This window comes from Pelophylax lessonae (genome assembly GCF_965119305.1).
Source record: "Pelophylax lessonae genome assembly, chromosome: 9".
NCBI classification, from domain to species: Eukaryota; Metazoa; Chordata; class Amphibia; order Anura; family Ranidae; genus Pelophylax; species Pelophylax lessonae.
The window spans coordinates 131,527,546-131,543,416 of NC_138776.1; the positions used below are offsets into that span (position 1 = coordinate 131,527,546).

General features: G+C 51.8%; 1 protein-coding gene across 1 annotated transcript in view; it reads left to right on the forward strand.

The window, feature by feature from the left end:
• NOC3L (NOC3 like DNA replication regulator) overlaps positions 1–15,871 on the forward strand; it is a gene marked incomplete at its 3' end in the record, with an annotated part of 176,208 nt that overhangs the window by 88,411 nt on the left and 71,926 nt on the right.

The window sequence follows — 15,871 nt, forward strand, 5'->3', positions numbered from 1 at the left end:
GTCCTTGTATGCCTCATGGGGCCGCCATTTTGTTGTAGCCTGTGTATTGCTATAAAAGGTTGCCATTTTCTTGGGTTTGCCATTGCAAATAGCGGTGGCCATAACAGGGGAGCCCTATGGGTAGCGATTTCTGCAGTGGGAGCCCCTCCTTATCCCCTGGTGCATTTAAGCTTCCTGATCGCCGAATGTGTAGTGCAGATTCTCCTGGTGGTTGTAGGTGCCTGTGTCGGTGGATAGTGAGTCTGGTGGGGTCCTCTCCCTCTCTGAGGATCGCTCTGTGCCTTGTGCTTGGCGACCGGGTGGTGCTCTCAACGCGGTGGGGGTTGTCCCTTAGCAGTGTGTTACACTTTCTTGTGGGGTCCCTCTGGTGACTCATGGAGTCTTTGGAGCATGTTTCCCCCACCTGATCCCCTCTCTGTGGCCCTCTGTGTCTCATCCATCTATCCATGCACCGGAGTCCCTTGTGTCCCGGGTGGAGGCGGCTTGCGGGTGACGGGCTAGCAGAAAGTGCCCCCTGCCTCATCAAATCCTGAATCTGATTTGGCCACCACCGACGTGGGTCACCCTTCAGGGTCTGTGACCACACGCCTGGAATCCTCTGATAGTGAGGATAATTCCTCAACATCTGCGACCACGCACGAAAAGGCACTGGTGGATGCACTAATTGTATCTGTGCGTGAGACCCTGAAGATGGAGGACGCAGCTGAAGCTGCGACAGAGGCGCAGATACCATTTGGCACTCACAAGTCATCCATAGCGGCAAAGTTGTTTCCTTTCCCCGCCTATTTTGACAGCATTGTTGCTAAAGAGTGGGGAAGACCAAAGCATCCCCGTGGGGTTCGTAAGCGTTTTACTGGGTGTTACCCCCCTATGAGGAGTCACTTCTTGAGAAGTGGACCCTCCGGTTTCCAGAATAAACAGGGCAACCATGATTCCGGTTGAAGAGTCCCCGGTCTTAAAGCACCTGGCTGACCGGAAGGTGGAGGCTGTGGTCTGCACTATGTACACTTTAGCTGGTTTTGCAGTGAGGCCGGTATTTACCACTGCCCTGGTGTCACAAACTCTGACCGAGTGAGCTAAGCTCCTACGCCGTGACCTTGAGGGAGAACAGCTCCCCCCTGTATTTGCTGAGCTGGCAGACCAGCTGCTCCAGGGGCTGCAGTTTATCTGTGATGCTTATTTAGATGCGGCTCCCCTAGTGGCTCGGCACTCTGTTTGGGCAGTGGTCCTTTGGCATGTCTTTTGGCTCAAATGCTGGTCTGCGGTCCAGACCTCTGAAAATTCCTTGACGGATCTTCCTTTTCAAGGAGATCGCCTGTTTGGAGCTACCCTGGATGACCTCATTAAAGGTCTCACAGGGGGGAAAGAGTACCTTTCTTCCACAGGCTACTCAGCGCAAGGAACCACATTGTAGACTTAAACCTTCCTTCTCGGCTCCATTAGAAGTTTTTTTCGTCCCTCAGGGTCGACATAGAAGGGCTCAAAGTCTTTCAGGGCCTCCTCTGGCAGATCCAAATGAGCCTGGTCTGGCAAGCCGAGAGTGGGCTTCTCGAGACCCGCAGAATAAGGCTCCTTCTGCATGGAAGTGCGCCCTCACTCATATCGAGAGTGGGGGGACATCTTGACTGGTTTTCGGACCCATGGACTTCTCTGGTACAAGACTAGTGGGTCCACAGTCATTCAGTCCTGCTACAAGATCGAGATTTGCTCTCGTCCCACGGCAAGGTTTTTTCCTTCCAACCTGCGGCTGTCCCCAGACCAGTTACAGGGTCTGTTTGGGGGTGGTACAAGACCTGTGCCTTCAAGGGGTGATTGTCCCGGGTTTCCGACTTCGGAATGTTTTCAGTGTTTTTACTCAAGCCTGTTCACAATCCCAAGGAAGAAAGGCAAAGCACGTCCAATCCTGGACCTCAGGCGCTCAACTGCTTTGTGCGGGTACAGAAGTTCAGGACGGAGTCCATTCGAACAGTGATGGCATCCCTGCATCATGGGGATTTCCTTGCCTCTTATAGATATCAAGGATGGCTATCTTCACATTCCAATATGTGCCACTTACCAGCATTTTTTTCGCTTTGCTGTGGGAGAGGAGTATTATCGGTTTGTGGCGTTACCCTTTGGTCTTGCCTCTGCTTCCCAGGTCTTCACAAAAGTGTTGGCTCCGGTGCTAGCCTTGCTATGCCTACGGGGGATTGCGGTACTGGGTTACTTGGGCAATCTCCTTCTGCGAGCGGAATCTCCCTCTGCTCTAGTGGAGAACCTGGAGATCACAATATGAACTCTGCAGGAGTTCGGCTGGATTTTGAATTTTCAGAAGTCTGGCCTGGTTCCGTCCACACAGCTGGACTATTTGGGCTGACTCTGGACTTGGCCATAGCCAGAGTGCTCCTTCCTCTGGACATACTCCAGAAATTGCAGACTCCAATTTGCCTCCTGCTGTCCAACAAATGGTTATCCCTCCGGACTTGCATGGAGTTGCTGGGCCTTATGGTATCTACCCTCGAGGCAGTTCAGTTGCATAGTTCCATACGAGGTCCCTGCAAAGGGAGATTTTGATCAAGTGGGACAAGACTCCGCTATCTCTGGACAATCCGATTTGGCTAAGTTGGGGAACAAAGGAGTCCCTGATATTGTGGCTTTGCTCTCCAGTGCTTCGGCTGGGCAAATCCTTCCTCCCCTTGTATTGGACAGTGGTCACAACCGATGCCAGCCTGTCCGGGTAGGGAGGCATTCTCGGCAAGCATTCTTCTTTGAAATTGATGGCAGCAACATGTCTCAAAAAATTAGGACAGGGCCATGTTTACCAAGGTGTAGGATCCTGTCTTTTAACACTCTATAAATGTCTGGGAACTAAGGAGGCAATTGTCGGGGGTTTTGGGAGAGGAATGTTGTCCCATTCTTTCCTAATATAGGATACTAACTACTCAACAGTCCTGGGTCGTCTTTGTCATATTTATTTTCCCAAGATGCTCCAAATATTTTTAGTTGGTGAAAGGTCTGGACTGCAGGCAGGCCAGCTAAGCACTCAGACTCTTCTACCACAAAGCCATGCTGTTATCATAGATGCCGTGTGCAGTCTAGCTGTGTCTGAAATATGCAAGGCCTTCCCTGAAAAAGACATCTGAATGGGAGCATTTGCTGCTCTAAAACCTGTATATTTCTTTCACCATTAATGGTGCCTTTCCAGATCTGGGAGCTGCCCATTCCATGCGCACTAATGCCCCCCATGCCATCAGAGATCCAGACTTGTGAAATGAGCACTGATAAGCCGGGCGGTCCCTTTCCTTTTTAGTCCGGAGGACATAGCGCCCATGGTTGCCAAAATGAATGTCAAATATCAATTCGTCTGACCACATACGTTTTTTTTTTTTTTTTCTGCTTTACATCAGACTCTTTTAAATGAGCTTTGGCCCAGAGAAGACAGTGGCATTTTTAGATCCTGTTTGAATATGGCTTTTTCTTTGCATGATAGAGCTAGCACGTCAATGTGTTCCAACATTGATTTTTTGAAGTATTCCTGAGCTCATACAGTGATGTCCACCACAGAATCATGCCTGTTTTCAACTACTTTCCACCTGGCTGTAGGCAAAAGATGGCTACAGCGCGGACGTCTAGTTCTGAAAGGCTGTCTATTGATGTCCTCGCATAACCCTGCACACCTTTGTGGGGTGCATCTGGCTCGCTCTATGATCGTTGTATCTGTCGGAAGCAGCTCATCACAAATCGAGGTAAAGGGCCAGTTAGAGTGGTCCTTTACCATGTGATCAGCTGTGTCCAACTGCAGCTCATCCCATGTAAACAAAAATGGTTTATCAGCATTTTCCTTAGCTCTAATTATCAGTGCACCCCTATCAGTGCCAATTAGTGCAGCATATCATTGCTCATCAGTGAAAATAAAAAATTACTTTTCTCTTAGTCGCCGCCCACTCATACAATCTGCACGTCTGGGTATTGGTCTTATCCACAGGAGTAAGCTAGGCAGAAGATTTTGTTAGAAAACATTCACAAAACCTTTGTATAGACACACCTACAGGGGGCCATCCCTCTCGTCCAATACCCCCATCTAGCTGCATTCCCAATTCAGTTTGTCTCTGCCTAGCATAGGAGTAGGCTGGCTTTTCCCTGGCTGGGGCTGCAGTCTCAGCCTTTTTTCTTATTATTTTTTTTCTCTAAAAGTGTTTTTTCTTTACAATGATAACTTTTTATTTGTTCCTGCGCTTAGTCAGACTTAGGAAGACTACAGCGTTTGCGGAGCTGGGAATCGCACTGGTTGTCCTAGAGCCTTATGGAATCCCAGCCTGCCATCGAGCGTTGGCAGGCTATGTGTACGCCCAGGCCTCACAAACGACCATGTCCCTGTCCTCAGGGACGAGCCTGCGAAGTGGCTACTTCCCTGGGATGTCTCAACTGCGGTACGCCAAGGGTTGCTAGCGTCCCTTTTGGCTGACGGGCACCACCACCCAGAGTGGGAGGCTTCCTGTCACAGAGTGGTACCCACGTTTTCGCTGGACCGGTGAGTACCATGCTCTGTCTATGGCATTGTCTGTCGGGGTGTGTATGTGGGCCCTCTGTTTATGGGGATGGCAGTTCGGTATGGATCTGTAATGTCCCCCTCATGTCTGTCAGTGCGGTCCCTGTGTGTCCCCTTCCCGGTCCCTGCGGCGGCACTGTGGCGGTTCTAACGCTGTAAGGGGGGTTGCGGGGGTCCCTGATGTCCCTGGGGTGCTTCGGCAACTATTTGGGTGTACAGACATGGTGTGTGGGGGCCGCAATTGGCGAAAAATCGCGCGGCTGCCATTTTAGGTGTGGGCAGGCTGTTTGGCCTCATTGTAAGGGCAGCAGCCATTTTCTGCAATACTGTTGGCGCCGCATCGGGCGCCATCTTTGTTGTGGGCACTATGTCTTTATGTGGTCAGCGGCCATTTTCTCAGTGCTTTCTCCATAGACTTGTATTGGCAACCATTTTTTTGTGGCTCAGGGCTGTGTTTTTCCTCTAGAGGCGTGAGGTCACTTCCTTTCTTCTCACATGCAGATCGAGCTGGCAGCGTGTGGCAAGTATAGCACACTTTGGGGGGATTTTATGGTGTTTCCTGGCCTGCATTCCTGCTGGCATTCATTTTCCTGCAGTTTCCTGTGGCACAGGACTGGTTCCTCATTGCTGTGCATTTGCGGTGGGAACTGCGGAAATCGCAGATTTTAAAGGGCCAGTGTCATTTAAATTTGAGATTGCTATTATGGAGTCCCAGGGTAGCAAATTCCCCCCAGATCTGGTGGAGGGTTCAGGTACTCCCGAATCCTCTGCTATAGTCTCACTTACTGCTGCACTTGCGACTTTAGCATCTAAAATGGATTTGTTGTCTGACCGGGCTTCTAAGAAAAGGCCTATGCCCTCTGTCTTCTGATTCAGAGCCAGATTTGGTTGCCACGGACAGCGTACCCCCTGAGGGGTCTCAGTCCTCTCAGTCGGATGTGAAGGAGGAGGAGGATTCCCCCTCCGGATCAGCAAGAGAACGTGCTGAAATGTCTGCGCTTATTAGCTCTGTAAAAGACACTTTTAAATTTGGATGATGAGCCCCACCTGTCGGGTAAGCGGTCTTCCTTTTGGGACCCGCAAAGCCCAGAAGTCGGGTCAGGTTTTTCCCTGTCCCGCGGAGTTTCAAACATAATTTTGTGGTGCCCAAGAGATTTCAGTACCGTTATCCCTTTGCGGATCCGGTGGATTCTCGCTGGACTGCGGTTCCTAAGGTGGACCACACTGTGTCCAGGTTGAATAAAGCCACTTTAATGCCCGCGGAGGATTTTCCGGTGTTTAATGACCCGGCAGATAGGCGGGTGGAAACGCTTACCCGCCACATCTACCTGGTAGCGGGTTCCTTACTGAAACCCGTGTTTGCTTCCGTAATGGTCTCTCTGTTGTGGAGTGGGCCAAGACGCTTAAGCGCACTCTAATTGCTGACTCCGCCCCTCCTGCTACTCTGGAGATGGTGGATCAAATTGGTCAGTCTGTTTTATACCTGTGTGACGCGGCCTTGGATTAGGCTCCTTTAGTCGCACGACTGTCTGCAGTCGCAGTTACGATTCGTCAGATCGTTTGGTTAAAAAGCTGGTCGGCCGACCAGTCTTCCAAGAAGACGGTGTCTGACATCCCTTATGCAGGGAATCTTCTTTTTAGGGACTCTGGATGAACTGGTGAAGGGGATCACAGGGGGCAAGAGCACTCTGCTGCCTCAGGTTTCCCGGGGCAAGTCCTTCCGGGGGAAGCAGGGCGCATCCTTTAAACCTAACCAGGGGTCCTTTCGTGCCTTCAAGGCGCAAGACAAAGGTAAGTCCTTCAAGGCCTCTGGTGGCCACACTGGCACGGTGGCTCAGTCCGCTTCGACCCAAAGGGGCGCCCTCACCCGTTTCAGGGGTGGGGGGGATGTCTGCTCTCTTTTCCCGAACCTTGGCTGGCCAAGGTTCAGGACAGGTGGGTTCAAGAACTCATTCGGTCAGGGTACAAGATCAAGTTTCGATCACGCCCGGCAGACAGATTCTTTACCTCAAATCTTCATTTGACCCCAGATCGTTTCAGAGATCTCCATCGGGCGATTCAGGATCTCCTCGCCCAAGGGGTGGTTGTCCCGGTTCCACACCGGGACAGGTTTCAGGGTTTTTTTACCTGAATCTGTTCACAGTGCCCAGAAAAGAGGGCAAGCTGCGTCCGATTCTGGACTTAAAGTTTCTAAACCGCTTTGTGCAGGTCCAGAAGTTCCGAAAGGAGTCCCTCCGGTCGGTGGTGGCATCCCTGAGTCCAGGAGATTTCCTGGCTTCCATCGAGGATGTGTATCTACACATCCCTATATATGAGGGTCATCAGAGGTGCCTCCTATTCGCAATAGCGGAGGAGCACTATCAGTTCGTGGCGTTTCCTTCGGCCTCGCTTCGGCTCCAAGGGTGTTTACCAAAGTTTTGGTTCCTGTTCTAGCCTTGTTTCGGGTACAGGGGATTGCCACCTCGGTTACCTGGAAGATCTCCTATTAAGGTCAAGCTCCAGTGCCACTCTGTTGCACAATCTGTCGATCACGGTTCAGACGCTCCAGGAGTTTGGGTGGACCATCAATTTTCAGAAGTCGACTTTGTCCCCTTCTGTTCGTCTCCCTTACCTGGGGATGATTCTAGACTCCGCCCAGACGAAGGTCTTTCTTCCGGAGGACAAACTCTGCATCCTGCGGGACGAGGTCAGGTCCCTCAGGGACAATGAGTCCTCCTCGCTTCGGACCTGCATGTGGTCTCTGGGCTTAATGGTGTCGGCTTTCGAGTGGCAATCCCATTTGCACAGTTTTAAACGATCTCTTCAAGCGGAGATTCTTGCCAGGTGGGACAGACGTCCTCACTCTTTGGAAAGAAGTATTTTTGTTGAGCATCCAAGTGAGATCGGATCTCCTGTGGTGGCTCCGGTCTCCAGCTCTGACGGTAGGCAAGTCCTTTCGACCGTTGCTATGGACTGTGATCACCACGGACGCCAGCCTGTTGGGCTGGGGTGGGGTTCTGGGCAATTTGTCTGCCCAGGGCACCTGGTCGGAGGGAGAATCCTCCCTGCTGATAAATGTCTTGGAACTGCGAGCAATCAGGCTCTGTTTGCTCCGTTGGTCTGATCATCTGCAGGGCTTCCCAGTGCGGGTGCTGACGGACAATACCACTGCGGTGGCTTGCATCAATCACCAAGGGAGCACCAGGAGTGCCCGGGCGGCCAAAGAAGTGGCCGAGATTCTGTCCTGTGCCAAGACGCAGGTCCTGGCGATTTCGGCAGTTCACATTCCAGGTGTGGAGAACTGGCAGGCGGACTATCTGAGTCGCCAGACCCTGGACCAGGGGGAATGGTCCCTCCACCCGGAGGTGTTTCAGATGCTGTGTGCGCGCGGTGGGGATCCCCGGATGTGGATCTGTTTGCATCTCGGCTCAACAACAAGGTGGAAAGATTCGTGGCTCGCACGCGCGACCCTCAGGCAGACGCGTTGGTGGTGCCCTGGCACCAGTATCGCCTGATTTACGCATTTCCACCGATTTCAGTTGTTATCCAGATTCCTTCGCAGGTTGGTCTCGGAACCGAGGTTGGTGATTCTAGTGGCACCAGACTGGCCGCGCCAGTCTTGGTACGCAGACATCATGCAACTGGTCGTCGAGCCTCCCTGGCGGCTCCCACTACGACACGATCTTCTGTCTCGGGGGTCGATCTTCCATCCTGCTTTACCGTAGCTGGCTTTGACGGCGTGGCTGTTGAAAGTCAGGTCTTGAGAGACAGAGGTCTCTCGTCGGCGGTCATTCCTACCTTGCTCAAGGCTAGGAAGGCCTCGTCTGGTAAGATTTATTATCATACCTGGAAGGCTTATTACGCCTGGTGTGAATCGCAGGGGTTCCATCCCTGCTCCTTTTCGGTGGTGAGGGTGTTGGCTTTCCTGCAAACTGGTGTGGAGCAGCGTCTGGCGCTGACCACTATTATGGGCCAGTTATCTGCGCTGGCCATTCTTTTTCAGCGCCCTCTGGCGGCGAATTCCCTGATCCGCACTTTCATTCAAGGGGTGCGTCATCTGGCTCCCCCTAGGAGGGCACTCCCCCTAGGAGGGCACCCTTGCCTCCTTGGGACCTGAATTTGGTTTTGTCCGTTTTGCAACATTCTCCCTTTTGAGAACATCCGGGAGATTCCTCTGCCGGTGCTGTCACGGAAAGTTGCCTTTCTGGTGGCAGTCACATCTGCTCGCAGAGTGTCGGAGTTGGCGGCCTTGTCTTGCCGCTCCCCCTATCTGGTTGTTCATAGGGACAAAGTGGTCTTGCGACCTCATCAGTCCTTTCTTCCGAAAGTGGTTTCGGATTTCCATCTCAACGAGGACATTGTCTTACCTTCGCTGTGTGCGAAGCCTAAGCATCCTAAGGAGTTTGCCTTGCATTCCTTGGTGTCAGTGTAGAAATCCCTCTTTATATTGGTGGGGGCGTAAAACCCCCCTTTATATTGGTGTCAGTGTAGAAATCCTTCTTTATATTGGTGGGGGGGTGTAGAATCCCCCCTCACATTGGTGGTCAGTGTAGAATCCCCCCTCACATTGATGGTCAGTGTAAAATCCCCCCTCACGTTGGTGGTCAGTGTAGAATCCCCCATTATATACTTGCCAAAGATTTCCAGCTTTGCTCTACATCATGTGTGTCCAACCTTTTGGCTTCTCTGGGCCACATTGAGTGTAGAGAAATTTTCTCGGGCCGCATATAAAATATATTTACTATAGTTAAGGTATAGAAGTAATAAAACGCACCGATTACTGCTGGTCATGCGGGTACTGCTGGAGGAAGCAGTGGCTGCAGTAGAGAGCAGAGCCGCTGCTTCCTGTATGGCTCCTGTCACAGGCGGAGCAGCGGCTTTGTCACTGACTGCAGACATACTAAATCTCCCGCAGCAGCCAGGAGATCTCACGGCACTTGCGGGTGTCCGTGAGCCGGCGGCGGTGGGCCTCATTGCCTGCGGTTCCGTGCTGCATGCGGCCCACGGGCCAAGGGTTCGTCATGCCTGCTCTACATGATTCAGAATTGGCCACAGTGTACTGCCTCCTAACTAATCCCATTCCCCCACCACTGCCACTGATCCCATCTACCCCTCAGCATTGCCACTGATCACCCCCCCACTCCTTCCCCAGCATTGCCACTGATCCCAGGAGTCCTAGTACTAATATACCTAGGAGTTTTCCATCTATTGATGGGTCCCCTCACCTTCCCAGTCCATGGTGTTCAAGCAAGCAACCAATCAGTGGGCAGTAATGAGGTGCACTAACCTCTTGCAACCAATCATTGAGCAGTAAGGATATGCAGTAACCTCTAGTGAGTGGTAAGGGTGTTCAGTAACCTCTAGCAACAAATCAGTGAGCAGTATTATTGTACAGTAATCTCTAGAAACCAATCAACAAGCAGAAGTCATGTGCTGTAACCTCTTGCAAATAGTGAGCCATAATGTGTGTTGTAACCTCTAGCAGACTCTCAGTGAGCGGTAATGATACACTGTAACCCCTGGCAACCAATCGCAATTGCTGCCTGATCTGATTTATTAAACCGATTTTGAGTCTAGCTGCTATTTATTGTATGTCTCAGAGCAGGTGGAGAGCGAAATTGCACAGGGGGCCCAAGAAAATGTTTGCCCAGGGTCCAATCAATATTAAAGATGGCCCTGTCTCAAGTTTTAGATACTTGAGGCCCCCCATATCAAGAAAGTTGACCACCACTGGTGTAAAGACTTAAAGCGTCATGGACACATTTAGGTGCTGTCGTTTTCTGCCATTTCACAGGTGTGCACGGTTTTAAATTTTGACATGTTTGGTTTATATTTACTCGGTTCAATTTTAAGTTTTACTAATAAATTGGATATTATAATGTTTTTGTGCACCAAAATACATTTATTTGCATTTTCTTCTTTAAAATTTACATTTGATAAATGGCTGTGCCGCTATCGTGTGACATTAAAAAATTGCAACAGCCACCATTTTATTCTCCAGGGCCTCTGCTTTTAGAAAATGTATAGTGTTTGGGAATAGTTTTTTTTTTAGCAAAAAAAAAAAATACTTATTTTAACAGAAATGTTGAAAAATGTAAAAATTGCCTTAAAGTGATTGTAAAATCTGTTTTTTTTTAATAGGAAAAAAAAAATAAACATGTTATACTTACCTGCTCTGTGCAGTGGTTTTGCACAGGGCAGCCTGGATCCTGCTTTTCTCGAGTCCCTGGCTGGAGCTCCTGATCCCTCCCTCCCTGTTGAGTGCCCCCACAGCAAGCAGCTTGCTATGGGGGCACCTGAGCCGAGCTGCAGCTCCGTGTATCCACTCAGACACCGAGCTGCAGTTCAGCCCCATCCCTGCTCTTTCCTAAATGGTTAACTGGGTTTGACAGCAGTAGGAACCATTGGCGTCACTGGTGTCTAAGCAATCGGGAGGGAGAGTCTCGAAAGGCCAAGGCACTCATGGACATCGCTGGATAGAGATGGGGCTTGGGTAAGCATTAGGGGGGCTGAGGGGGACTGCTGCACACAAAAGGCTTTTCTCTTACGTCCTCCGACAGTCGCCGCCCCTCAAATAGTCTTCACCAATGGGTATTGACTTCAGCTAGGCATAAGACTTGTTAGAAACAAAAGCTTTTAGCATAGACACACCCGTGGGGGCTGTCCCACTGGTCAATACCCCTCCCCCCCCCCCCCGCATTAAGCCATCCCAACTCAGTTTGTCTCTGCCTAGCGTTAGGAGTATAGAAGTAGATAGGCTTCCCTGTGCTGGGGCTACAGTCTCAGCCTTCTAATCTTTTCTTATGGCAGCCATTTTCCCTTAGCCTTGCAGCATATAGTTCAGCCTCTGGTGACCTCACTTCCTTTTCCTCTGGAGCAGCGATCGGTGTGGTAACACTCTGTGGGGCTCTGCAGACTGTCTCTTCCATATCTCTGTTTTATCCTTCCTGGCTCAGTTTTGTCCCTTTTGGGGGGGTCTGTGTACACAGTGTATATAGCGGTGGGCTGCGCAATCCGCAGTGCTTTTAAAGGGCCAGTACTTTTTTGTCATTGTTTTGCAATGGAATCTCAGGACAGCAAATTCCCCCCCAGCCTTGGTGGGGGACCCCAGTTCTGCTGAACCCCCCATTATACCTAATTTGGCCGCTGTGGTGGCGACTTTAGTGTCAAAAATGGAGGTGCTGATGGCTGAACGAGCTGCCAGGAAAAGGCCTACACTATCTTTGTCCTCTGATTCAGATGGGGATGTGGCTGCTGTGGCTGGTGTGCCCTTTTCAGGGTCTCGCTCGTCCCTGGACCCGCTTGGGTCTGAGGGGGAGGTGGAGGGGGTAGATGATTCTCCACCGGGGTCGCCTGAAGAAAGCGCAGCTATGGATGCGTTGATTTCTTCTGTAAAGGAAACGCTACATTTGGAGGATGAGCCCACTCCTCCGGGCATTGTCCTCTTTTGGTACACATAGGACCCGCAAGTCAGCGCAGGTTTTTCCCTGCCCCGCTGAGTTTCATCACACTGTGAATGAACACGCCCTTTTTTACGGTGCCTAATAGGTTTAAACTGCTTTACCCCTTTGCGCCTTCTACGGATTTGCGCTGGTGTGTGGCTCCCTAGGTGGATCACACGGTGGCCGTGTTAAACAAGGCTACTTTGGTTCCCGCTGAGGATACCCCGGTGTTCTGGGATCCTACGGACAGGAGGTTGGAGTCTCTGGCCCGCCATGCCTACATGGTGGCGGGTTCCATGCTCAAACCTATTTTCGCTTCTGTCATGGTGGCTCAGGCGGTGGCAGATTGGACTAAGGTGCTTAGACGCTTAGGGGTCATGTATTTGTGCAATGTGGCCTTGAATGAGGCCCCTTTGGCTGCACGCCTGTCTAGTGTCGCAGTACTTAACCGTCGACTGATCTGGCTGAAGAGCTGGTCGGCTGACCAGACGTCACGGAAAACGGTGGCTGATTTTCCCTATGCAGGGTCTCGCCTTTTTGGCGAGGCTTTAGATACCTTGGTGAAAGGAGTCACTGGGGGCAAAAGCACACTGCTGCCCCAGAATCCGAAGAACAAGCCTTTTCGCAGCAAGCGGGGTCCCGCCTTTAGACCCAATCAGGGGTCCTTTCGTGCCTTTAAGCCACAAAACAAGGGCCAAGGTGGCCAGAAGAAGCCAGGCAAGCAAAAGTCCAGCCATGCCAGGGCGGCAGCTCAATCCGCCTCTGCCTGAAGGGACGCCCTCACCCGTTTCAGGGGTAGGGGGCCTTTGCGTGGTTTCCTCCAACCTTGGCTGCTCCGAATTCCGGACAGGTGGGTTCAGGAAATCATTCGATCAGGATTCAAGATCGAATTTCTTTCATGGCCGGCGGACAGATTCTTTCCCTCAAATCTTCAATTGACCCCAGGGCGCCTACAGGACCTTCATCAAGCGGTGCAGGACCTCCTTACCCAGGGGGTGATTGTCCGGGTGCCTCATCGGGACAGGTTTCGGGGGTTTTACTCAAATCTGTTCACTGTGCCCAGGAAGGAGGGCAAGGTGCGTCCTATCCTGGACTTGAAAGCTCTGAACCGCTTCTTGCGCGTTCGCAAGTTCCGTATGGAATCCCTCCGCTCTGTGGTGGCCTCTCTGAGCCCAGGGGAATTCCTGGCCTCTATAGACCTGAAGGATGCGTACCTGCACATCCCCATTTTCGAGGGTCATCAGAGGTACCTACGATTCGCCATAGCGGAGGACCACTATCAGTTCGTAGTGTTACCTTTCGGTCTCGCTTCGGCTCCAAGGGTCTTTACCAAAGTGCTGGCGCCTTTTGCGGGCACAGGGCACTGCAGTCTTGGGATATCTGGACGATCTCCTGTTAAGATCGAGTACCAGTCAGAGCCTGCTGCGTGATCTGTCCACTACGGTACAGACACTCCAGGAGTTCGGATGGACCATCAACGTACAGAAGTCGACTTTGTCTCCTTCGGTTCGTCTTCCCTATCTGGGAATGGTTCTGGACTCTGCGCAAGCAAAAGTGTTTCTGCAGGAGGGCAAGCTCCGACGAGATCAGGTCCCTCGGGGACAACCAATCCTCGTCACTCAGGACCTGCATGCGGTCCCTGGGGTTGATGGTCTCAGCCTTTCGAGGCGATACCCTTTGGCGTTACCCTTTGCTTACTTTCACACACGGTCTCTTCAAGCGGAGATCTTGGCCAGGTGGGACAGACTACCTCAGTCTTTTGGATCTGAGTGTCTCATTGAGTCGCCGGACCAGAGGGGATCTTCTGTGGTGGCTTCAGTCCCCGGCGGTGTCGGAAGGAAAATCCTTCCGTCCCTTACTGTGGACAGTGATTACCACGGATGCCAGCCTGTCGGGCTGGGGTGTAGTACTGGGCGGCAACCTGTCTGCCCAGGGCACTTGGTCGGAGGAGGAATCCTCCCTTCCGATCAACATATTGGAATTGAAAGTGATCAAACTCTGTCTCTTTCAAGGGGTCAAATCGACTTCGGGGCCGTCCCGTTCGGTTAAAGACGGACAATGCGACCGCGGTGGCTTACATAAACCACCAAGGGGGCACCAGGAGTGCCCGGGCGGCCCGGGAGGTGACCAAAATTCTGTCTTGGGCCGAGACTCATGTCCCGGCGATTTCGGCAGTTCACATTCCGGGTGTGGAGAATTGGCAGGCCGATTATCTGAGCCGCCAGACCCTGGATCAGGGGGAATGGTCCCTACACCCGGAGGTCTTCCAATTGATGTGTGCGAGGTGGGGATCCCCAGACGTGGATCTGTTCGTGTCTTGGCTAAACCACAAGGTGGAAAGGTTCGTGGCAAGAACACGCGATCCTCGGGCGGACGTCCGCCTGGATGCGCTGGTGGCCCCCTTGGCATCAGTATTGTCTGATGTATGCCTTTCCTCCGATTCAGTTGTTATCCAGGTTCCTTCGCAGGCTGGCCTCGGAACCGAACTTGGTGATTCTAGTGGCACCGGACTGGCCACGCTGGTCCTGGTACGCAGACATCGTTCACCCAGCAGTCGAGCATCCTTGGTGACTGCCGATGCGAAAAGATCTACTGTCTCAGGGACCGATCTTCTATCCTGCTTTACAGTCGCTCGCTTTAACGGCCTGGCTGTTGAAAGCCAGGTCCTGAGAGACAGGGGTCTTTCCTCGGAGGTCATTCCTACTTTGATCAAGGCTAGAAAAGCCTCGTCTGGTAAGATTTATTACCTACCTGGAAAGCTTATTTTGACTGGTGTGAGTCCAGGGGGTTTTCTCCTCACTCACACTCGGTGTCGAGAGTGTTGGCAGTCCTCCAGACTGGTGTGGACCAGCGCCTGGTGCTGGCCACGATAAAGGGCCTCAACGCCCTGTGGCGTCTCATTCCTTAATTCGCACCTTCATTTAAGGTGTGCGACATTTGGCCCCTCACCGGAGGGAGCCTTTACCTCCATGGGACTTGAACTTGGTTCTGTCCGCGTTACAGCGTTCTCCCTTTGAACACATCGAGAGATATCGTTGCCTCTGCTGTCTAAGAAGGTTGCCTTTTTAGTGGCGATCACTTCGGCTCGCAGGGTGTCAGAGTTGGCGGCTTTGTCTTGCCTCTCTCCTTACCTGGTGGTTCATAATGATAAGGTGGTCTTGAGACCTAATTCGTCATTTCTCCCTAAGGTGGTGTCTGACTTTCACCTTAATGAGGACATTGTTTTGCCTTCGCTCTGTGCGAAGCCTAAGCATCTTAAGGAGGTTGCGTTGCATTCCTTGGATGTTGTCAGGGCGATCAGTGTTTACCTGTCGTCCACTGAATCCTTTCGGAAATTGGATTCCCTCTTTGTCCTTCCTGAGGGACCTCGGAAGGGTATGTCGGCGTCTGCGGTGACCATTGCCAAATGGATCAGACAGATGATTGTCCAGGCCTATGCTTTGAAGGAACGGGTTCCGCCCTTCCCTGTTAAGGCGCACTCTACCAGATCAAGGAGTACGTCCCGGGCCTACCGTCATCAGGCTTCGGTGACCCAGGTGTGCAAGGCTGCGACTTGATCGTCGGTGCACACCTTTTCCAAATTCTATAAGGTTGATGTTCTGGCATCAGCTGATGCCTCCTTTGGCTGCAAAGTTCTCAGTGCGGCAGTGCCATAGGGCAGTGGTCCTCAACCCTGGTCCTCAGGGCCCACTAACAGGCCAGGTTTTCAAGATAACTGAAATACATCACAGGTGATATAATTTGCTGCTCAGTGATTGCAGTACTCTAGTCTGCATCTCCCCAAGGTAATACTTAAAATCTGGCCTGTTAGTGGGCCCTGAGGATCGGAGTTGAGGACCACTGCCATAGGGGACCCTCTTTTTTTTTTTTTTTTTTTTTTGTGGGTCCCTGGCTGTTGGGGTTTTTATCCCCCGGGTGATTT